This window comes from Elephas maximus, chromosome 10 (assembly GCF_024166365.1).
Source record: "Elephas maximus indicus isolate mEleMax1 chromosome 10, mEleMax1 primary haplotype, whole genome shotgun sequence".
In the NCBI taxonomy this organism is placed as follows: Eukaryota; Metazoa; Chordata; class Mammalia; order Proboscidea; family Elephantidae; genus Elephas; species Elephas maximus.
Genome location: NC_064828.1, coordinates 60,663,542 through 60,672,644, shown reverse-complemented (window position 1 = coordinate 60,672,644; position 9,103 = coordinate 60,663,542). Strand labels below are relative to the sequence as shown.

The window sequence follows — 9,103 nt, the reverse complement described above, 5'->3', positions numbered from 1 at the left end:
CCCCAATTTGGATTTTTTTAACCTCCAGTAATATGAGAAAATAAATGTATGTTCTTTAAAACCACCCATTTGTGATATTTCTATTACAGCAGCAATAACCAGCCTTGCATTTCTAAGCTTTTTGGGAGGTGATATATGATGATGATAGTGAAAGAGGAGAAAAGAGAGGTCGGGAACACACAGGCATTCCGAAAGTTAATGACAGTGTGGATAAAATGAGTGCCTGATAAATTGCAGCAAAGGTGATCATTATGGTTGGGTAAATCGTCCCTCAAATGATTAGTTCCAAAGGCTACCAGGCATGACCATCTAACTAGTTATAGAAATTTTGTAAAAACCTTCCTCAGGAATTGAGTAGTCTGATAATTACAGATCAAACACATAGATTGCATTTTCAAATCTTAGCACAGCAAAGAGGTGGGTGAAGAAAAATAGCACAGCGACCACTGACAGAATAAAAAGCTTCACAGTGTATTCTGCTTCTCATAGGATACCTGCAAAAATCACAATGAAGTCATTTTTACCATTCTGTCTCAAACCTTGGCCAGATGACAGCTCTCGCATTAGAAAATGAAGTCAGTCCGGTAGAGAAATGAATATGAGGTATTATAATGGTTTTTAAAAACATTATATCATGTCCCCCAAAATTGAAGAATTTGTCCCAAACAGGGCATTTCTTGCAGCCAAATTATTAGACCTGTGGGAGCGTCAATAGGTCATTTTTGTGTGTCATAAACTTGTTTTTAGCACTTTTAAATATTTTTTAATTAACATGTAGCAAGAAATAGTCCTCTGAAAGTGAAGAACCACAAAACAATAAAGGAAGTAAACCCTTTTATTGAAAAGCTCCAATTCCCATGTTAACTTCTCATTCACCGCCTAATTGTAACCCAATTAGGAAAATTAAGATAAGTAGAAACAGCAGGAACAGAAGGCACTTGGAGTGAAGTGTACCTTCTGCACACATTATTTGTTGGAGATCATTACTCAACTCTACACACAGTGGATGATTTTTAATACGATGGGGCTAATTTATATCTGAAAAGAATAAGAACACCTTATGTAAAGAAATGGAGTGACTTATTAGCTTGGATTCTTTAAAATGTTCTATTATCTGATGTCTCAAGTGTAGCCAGGTGATAGATTTAAGAAATGTGGTAAGTCCACTTTCAATATTTCTCTGCAGCATTCCTCTTTTACCTTTTGGTCATGGCATTATATTCACCTTATGAGTACTGCAATGGGAGATGTATTGGTAACAACGTTGAGATGGTGCATGTTGATTTTTATGTACGATTGGTGTTAAAGAGAGCACAAAACCTTACTTTAAATTTTACGTTGACCCAGCCCCACTGCTATTGAGTCAAATCTGTCTCACAGCCACCCTATATGACGGAGAATTGCCCTATAGGGTTCCTAAGGCTGTAAATATTTAGGATTGCAGACTGCCACATCTTTCTCCCACGGAGTGGCTGGTGGGTTCAAACGGCTGACCTTTTGGTTAGCAGCTGAGCCCTTTAACCGCTGAGCCACCAAGGCAAATTTTAGATTGACAAGTACATTAATCTGCTCTTGCAATTCAGATACTGTCACACTGAGAAAAGTCTCACATTGTTATAGCATGTTGTTTAAGATCACAAGTTCTGGAGTTAAGAGTAATTACTTAATCTCTCTAAGACCTACTTTCGTCATGTGTGAATTGTAGATAATAATAGTACTTAGCTGTTGGGAGAATTAACTGAGATAACCAGTACAACAAACTTAGATTGTGTTTGGTCCGTGTCCTCATCAATGCTACCTACGTATCTTTATACTTTGGGACTCTGACACATTGATCATTGTGATTCATAATCTCTCACTATGAATATTAACTCCTGGACAAGTACAGTACCATTGTCATTTATTGATGTATTGTTCAATATGCATATATAGAACATCTCACCAGCCCAGCAGGCCCAGTTTCCAATTGTACTACGGAGTCTCTGAGAACAAGTAAAACAAGATACAGGAAAAATAATAGTATTGATATACACATCAGCAATGTGAACATGAGCTAAAGCATTAGTGAAAATGTTTTAAATTCTCTTGGTGTGCATTCATTTTAAATGGAAAGCCAAAGGCATTACATTTTCTTGCCTGACATGATGTTTACTTGTTATCAATGGCTTCTGCCCCTAAAAAGACTAAGAGTAAGCAAACAAAATAATACAAGGTATCACATGGTATTAATGATTACAAACTCCCACTTTCTCTTCACACACACACACACACACACATGCACGCATGTATGCATGCGTGTAAACATACACATACCCAGAACCATATTTATGGGAAATATGGTCACCTGAAAGGGTCCTTGGTAAATTCTGGTAAATTTGTACTTTGTTTCTATAATACCAACATGACACTTCAATTTGATCAAGACCAAAAAGAACTAATCAATTTCTTAGCTAGGATTGTTTCATGGAATTGACCAGCGGTTCATTGAGCCCGTGATTAATTTAGTCAACTTGTTTAATACGGTTGTCCTGGACAGGGAGCCTGCCAGAGTCGGTAGCCTCAAGCATTGCTCTGGTTTACACTGGAATGACAGTCTCTTGATGATATAGCCACTTCAGAGTTGGAGAGAGTGTGAAAATTTTCTAAGAGTGTAAAGTACCAACAACATTTTATAATACCAGAAAGAAATGGAACAAAAAAAGATGAGTTCTGTGGTATATATGAAATGTGTTATATCCACAGGATAAATGAAATAAAATTTCTTTTCTGATATAGGCAATCTCAGATACAGAAGAATAAAAATAATACATTCATGGCTATGACCAGATTTGCATTAGCATAGCTAAAGGTAAAATTGTACCCCTTGTGTTTATGCTTCTCGACAATCTGGTACTTGATTTTTTTTTGAAAGTTCCATTTCCAGTATCCCCAGGGAAAATGCATATTTAGAAATGTTCAGCTACTTAAAAGTGACATGGAAGCAATTCTGCATATCTTTCATGACTAATGAAAATACAAAAAAAAAAAAAAGCTGTTTCTAACTAGCTAGGCCTTATAAGTTTAGATTTATACTCAGCAAAGGTGATTATTTATAGTCCATTTATTTCCATACAGGCGTCCTGGTGGCATAGTGATTAAAGTGCTCTGCTGCTAACTGAAAGGTGAGTGGTTTGAACCCACTAGCCACGCTGCGGGAGAAAGATGTGGCAGTCTGCCTCCATAAATATTTACAGCCTTGGAAATCCTATGCAGCAGTCCTACTCTGCCCTACAGAGTCGCTACTGATTTGGAATTGACTCTATGGCAGTGGGTTTGGTTTTGGGTATTTCCATACCAACAATAAAAACCAAAAACCAAATCCAGTGCCGTCGAGTCGATTGTGACTCATAGCGACTCTATAGGACAGAGTAGAACTGCCCCATAGAGTTTCCAAGGAACGCCTGGTGGATTTGAACTGCCGACCCTTTGGTTAGCAGCCGTAGCTCTTAACCACTACGCCACTGGGGCTTCCTACCAACAATAGAACAACCAAATAGTCTATGAATTTGACTGTTAATTTGAAGGTTGGTAATCAAATTAGTTTGCATTTTTTGTTTGTATTCAGTTTTTTCCAATACAGTTATTATTTTTTCTAAATATAAAGAAAATAATTGAACATGGATGATACTAAGAAATAATGTTTGCTAGGGAAAAATAATTTCAAATAACTTCATGAATTTTAAAATAACTGGCACTTTTTTGAAGAACGATATTCAGCTATGAAAGCCATAAATTAATCATTATTTAGGTGATATAGGAGGATTAGAAAAAATCTAAAATACAAAGACTGTCAGAGAATGCTTCATAGCAACTCTAAATGTTTCATTAGATGAAATGCTTGCATACATGCAAATTTGTAAAACCTTCCATATGTAATATTTACTATTCAAATATAGTATTTCAGAGCATTTGAATATGATACATAAACATGTTGCTGTTAGGTGAATTCTGATTCATAGGACCTTATAGGACAGAGTAGAAGTGCCCCATAGGATTTTCTAGGCTGTAATCTTTACAGAACAGACTTCATATCTTTCTCTCAAGTAGTGACTGGTGGGTTCAAACCACTGATCTTTCAGTTACCACCAGAGCTCCTAATATAAGATATTTAAAAAAAAAAAACAAAACTCATTGCCATTGAGTTGATTCCAACTCATAGTGACAATATCGGACGGAGTAGAACTGCCCCCTAGGGTTTCCAAGGAGCAGTTGGTGGATTCGAACTGCGGACCTTTTGGTTAGCAGCCTTACCTCTTAACCACTTTGTCACCAGGGCTCCATAATTAATATTAAATAAATATAATATAAATTTTATTCCATTAAGTTTTAACTTCCTTTGCATTATTTTTGCAACTGGGAAGAGAGCATTATTTTCACTAAAGCTCTTAGCATCTGTAAGTTTTACCTGGCTTAATCTTCCTGACCAATTCTTTAAATAATTATGGGCTATAAAACACACCAAAATAAAAGTCTACAGATTTTCTAACACATCAAAATCTGGGTTTGAGGCGTTCTCAGAGAAAGTAATTGCCGCAGGCTATGGAAAGGAACAGGGAGGGTGTCACAGAGAAGCCTTCCAGGGACCATGTACTCTCTGGGAAAAGTAGAATCTCATTCTTTCCAAATACATGTCTGAAGTTATCCTCATTCTATAGTCCTTCAACAACTCAATTCTGTCCTTTGTCTTCAATGTGTGGTTAAAAACACTCTTCTAGTAGAATTCTCTGCTGATTTTACTTGACTGATTTTGTGATTGTAATCTGTTTGTACCTTTGCTTATAATCTCCCCTTTTATCCATCCAATTAACTTCTATTTATCCTTTTAGACTCAATTAGATATCACTTAACAGAAGTCAAGACATCTATATTTTGCTATAGTAATAAAACCAAAAACCAAACCCAGTGCTGCTGAGTCGATTTTGACTCATAGCAACCTTATAGGACAGAGTAGAACTGCCCCATAGAGTTTCCAAGGAATACCTGGTGGATTTGAACTGCTGACCTTTTGGTTAGCAGCCATAGCACTTAACCATTACGCCACCAGGGTTTCCTGTAGTAACAAATAACCCCCAAATTTCAGTGGCGAAAGTCATCACATTTTTTTATTCTTCATTAATGCCAAATGTTCAACGTGGCTTGGCAGGAGGTTCTGATAACTGTAGTTCCTCAGGCCTGACGGAAGCCCTGTCTTAGTTTTTGAGAATTACCATGGCAGTTAATAGGACTGAAAATGGGACAAATTACTTACAGGTTCTTCAGACTCCCACTTGAAAGATGGCACATCACCTCTACCCACATTTCGTAGACCAAAGCAAGTCATCTGGTCGTACCTAATTCAGAAGTGAAATTCTACCGTGTGCTCAATAGGAGAAAAAATAGGGTATTTATGAACACCCCTATTGTCATCAAGAGAGTAAAATCTGTGTTGTATTTGTCTTGTGGTGCCCTGGTTATATAGATTTTCAATTCTGTATATCTTGCTTGCCTACTCTATGTCTAAATTTTTTCTGTGTTATTTGTCCCCAATGAGTATAACACATTATCCCTGTTCTTGAGGAGGACAAGAAATCAACTCTCCAACCGTTAGTTAATTAACCACGTCCTCTCTAACTTGCAAAAACAAATATGCTTGAAGAATCAACAGGTCTTTGAGATGACTTGTTTTTGTTTTACGAGCTAAAACATTCAGGAAATGGTGAGCTTTTATAGTCAGAGTGTAAAATAGCACTGGCTATACCTAGAAAACTGAACACAGGCTGAGGAAAGGTCAACTGCCTGTCTAACTAGACTCTACTTTCTGAGGCAGGGATATAGTCAGACAATTTAAAAGCTTGTCATAACGTTGAGTAAGAACCTCAATTTTCAGACCAAATCATCATAAATGAGTTCCCAGAAATAATTTCCATTTTATTTTTGACTATGGTATAGTAAAACACAGATTTTTTTTATGAGTGGGAAGTACCCTCTTCTCTACCCAAATATAGAAGACTGTGTAGGTGCCATTAGCAAATCTGATTAAGCATGGAGAGATAGTAACATCTGCACATGGGCAAAGATTCCCAAGGGCTGACTGACAACTCTGCTCTAGCAGAAAGATTTTGGAGGGGAAAAATGAGTTTCTGTTATCACTTGTCACAGCTTCTCTAATGAGCACTGCCTGGGCCTGACTGGCAATAGCCTTCCCAGCTGCACCCAAATAAGATTATATAATAGTGTTATGTAGAACATCTGTCTCCTATGCTGCAGATATGTCTGCCCCACACACAAAGCCTTCCTTCCTGAGTGCTAGTCGTGCATTGTTTTACAATTGGTTTTATTTTTATTATTTTGCATTATTTCCCCTAAAGCCTGGTAGTGTCTGCAAATTTTTATCTGGCTTAATCTTACTGCCCACTCCTTTAAATATAAAAACTGCTATCCTTAAGTTAATGGCGATAGATGGACATATGGCAAGCCCACTCTGCAGAAAAATAAATGAGTCCTCAGAAAGCAAAAACACCATCGCTGTTATAGAATAAGGAAGAGGGACTTTTTTTTTTTTAATTAGATGAACTCATTTATTGGACACCTTAAATTAGGCAAAGAAAATATATGCAACTGCATAAAAAGAATCACATTCTCGTACTTGGACATATAGCAGTGATCAAAAATAATGAACTGTGGAATGGATCCCAGGATCTAATGCAAAAAAAAAAAAAGCTCCATACAGAAAAATTTCAGGCTTCTAACTTCACTGAATCCAGTACTGAACGTGCTTCTTTATAGTCTTCAGCTTCTTCCAACTCTTTTTCGCTTTCTAGTTTTTTTTAGTAACTGCGGAAGATCACTATGTGCGGCTTCCAACCTGCGCTGGCAGTCTGGGATCATAGTCTGAGACTGTTGGCAAGATCTCTGCCTACTTTTTCATGGCATTATTTTCACCATCTTCGGCTCCTATTTTTTCAATCTTCTCGTTGTTTTGCTGCTTTTTCATACCTCACTTTTTGTTTGACCAGTCACTTCGCTACACCGGTTTTGATGTTGATCAGCCTCACGCGAGGATCAGGCTTGGTCCCTCGAGCTCCACGGGAAGAAGGAGGAAGACGGTATTAAGCTCTTCTTTAATGCAATTCAGAATAAAATAAAAGCTGTAAGTTAATCAGGTTAATACTATATTGATTCTAATCTATTGCAATTCCCTCAGCATCTGGAGCATAGTAGATTCTTAGTAAATATTGCTTGATGTGAGTGATGATGACGATGGGGCTGTCATTCATTAAGTAATGATTATAGAGTCCAGATAATTTGGCAATACTCTAACCGATTCAGTTCCATCCTACAGTCCAGTGTACATCTGGAGAAATCCATAAGAATATACATTAGAACAAAATTTCATTGTAGGAAAGTATTTCTCACCTTGATCCACTTCAGACATTTGCGCAAGTTCACTTTTCAGTGCCTTTCCAGCATTGTGCTCCCTGCTGCTGTTCCATTTACACAGAATGCTTTCAGATACCTCTCTCGTATGCTTTTATGCTAATACCATTTTCCCCTCTGTCTTTTGCTTACATGGAGCAAATAAGTATTGTTTTAATAATAATATTAAGACAGGAACGTTGACCTTCAATTTTTCACTTCTTCTGGTCTTCATCATAGAGTTTAGCCATCAGTGGGTATGCTTTTACAGAATAATAATATTTGCATGACTGTAAAAGGCCATCCCTATAAAAGTCAACAAAGAAGAGTAGTCAATGACGAATGCTATAATTTGAAAGAGTTGTTCTCTGGTTTGAAGAAATGATCTCTTTTTAGGCAATAGTTGCAAAATTAAAACCTGGGATGTTAGTGTCTCTGAATTTTGGCAGATGCGTGACTCTATCAATAGACATTTAATAAATATATTGCACAGGACTATCTTAAATAGACCACTATATCATTTGCTCATTTACTTTTGTTGAAAAGAAGCAATGAGTAGTCAACAGTATAAATGTTTCTGAGAGGTCAAATAAGATGAGAACTGAAAAGGATTTTATCATAAACAGTAGCCTTCATTAAAGTGATTTCGGTAAAGTATATATGTGGGAAGGGGTGATAAAGAAAATAAATTTGAGTAGACAAGTCAAGAAGACTGGTTCTGAAGAGGACGTCAATGAGAACATCATAAGAGGGGTTAAGAGGTAAGAAGAGGAAAGACATGAAAATTTAAAAGTGCGAAACAATAATGCCCTCCTCCCCAAAGAGGTCCATGTCCTAATTGCTGAAACCAGTGAATATGTTACCTTACCTAGCAAATGGGACTTTGCAAGTGTGACTAAATTCAGGGTCTTGAGATGGGAAGGTTATCCTGGATCATGCAGACAGGCCCAAAGTAATCACAAAGGTGCTTGTAACCAGGATTAGGAATGTCAGAGACTCGAGAAAGGAAGCAGAGATCAAGTGATGTGATTGCCGGCTGGGGCCACAAGCCAAGCCAATCAATGTTGGCAACGTCTAGACGGTAAAAAGACAAAGGGACCGTTTCTTTCTTGAAGCCTTCATAATGCACCCACCCCTACTCTAACCTTGATTTTAGCTCTGTAAGACCCATTTCTGGATTTCTAACCTTCAGAACTATAAGATAAATTTGCATTATTTTTAACCACTAAGTTTGTTGTAATGTGTTGTAACAATAAGAAATAACACAGAAAGTATGCATAAAGAAGAAAAATAAAAACATAGAAGGAGAGGGAAAAACCAATAATGGGATATTCTGAGAAGCAGGAGGAGATGTAATCTGAAGCAAGTGAGGAGAGCTGAGCCCTGGCGAGGAGGAACGGAACCAGCAGGTCAAAGCACAGAAAAGCCCTGGGTTTGAGAAGTTGATGGTGTGTGAAGAGGGAAAGTGGTCATATGGGAAGTTTTGTTATTGGAGAACGGCCTCCTCGGTTCTTGTCTTCGGTGTAGGAAAGAATTCAAATGCTGAGACAAGTAGTGCCAAGCAACCAGAGGTTTATTAACAAGTAGAGGGTTAGTAGTAAAAACACACTTGACTAGGAAGCATCAGGTGGGCTACTCAGGTAGAGAAAGAATCTGAGTGCCCCGATAG

At 37.5% G+C, this 9,103-nt stretch overlaps 1 pseudogene; it reads right to left on the bottom strand.

The window, feature by feature from the left end:
- Positions 1–6,755: 6,755 nt before the first annotated feature.
- Positions 6,756–7,453, bottom strand: LOC126083687 (tubulin-specific chaperone A-like; annotated as a pseudogene).
- Positions 7,454–9,103: the final 1,650 nt, after the last annotated feature.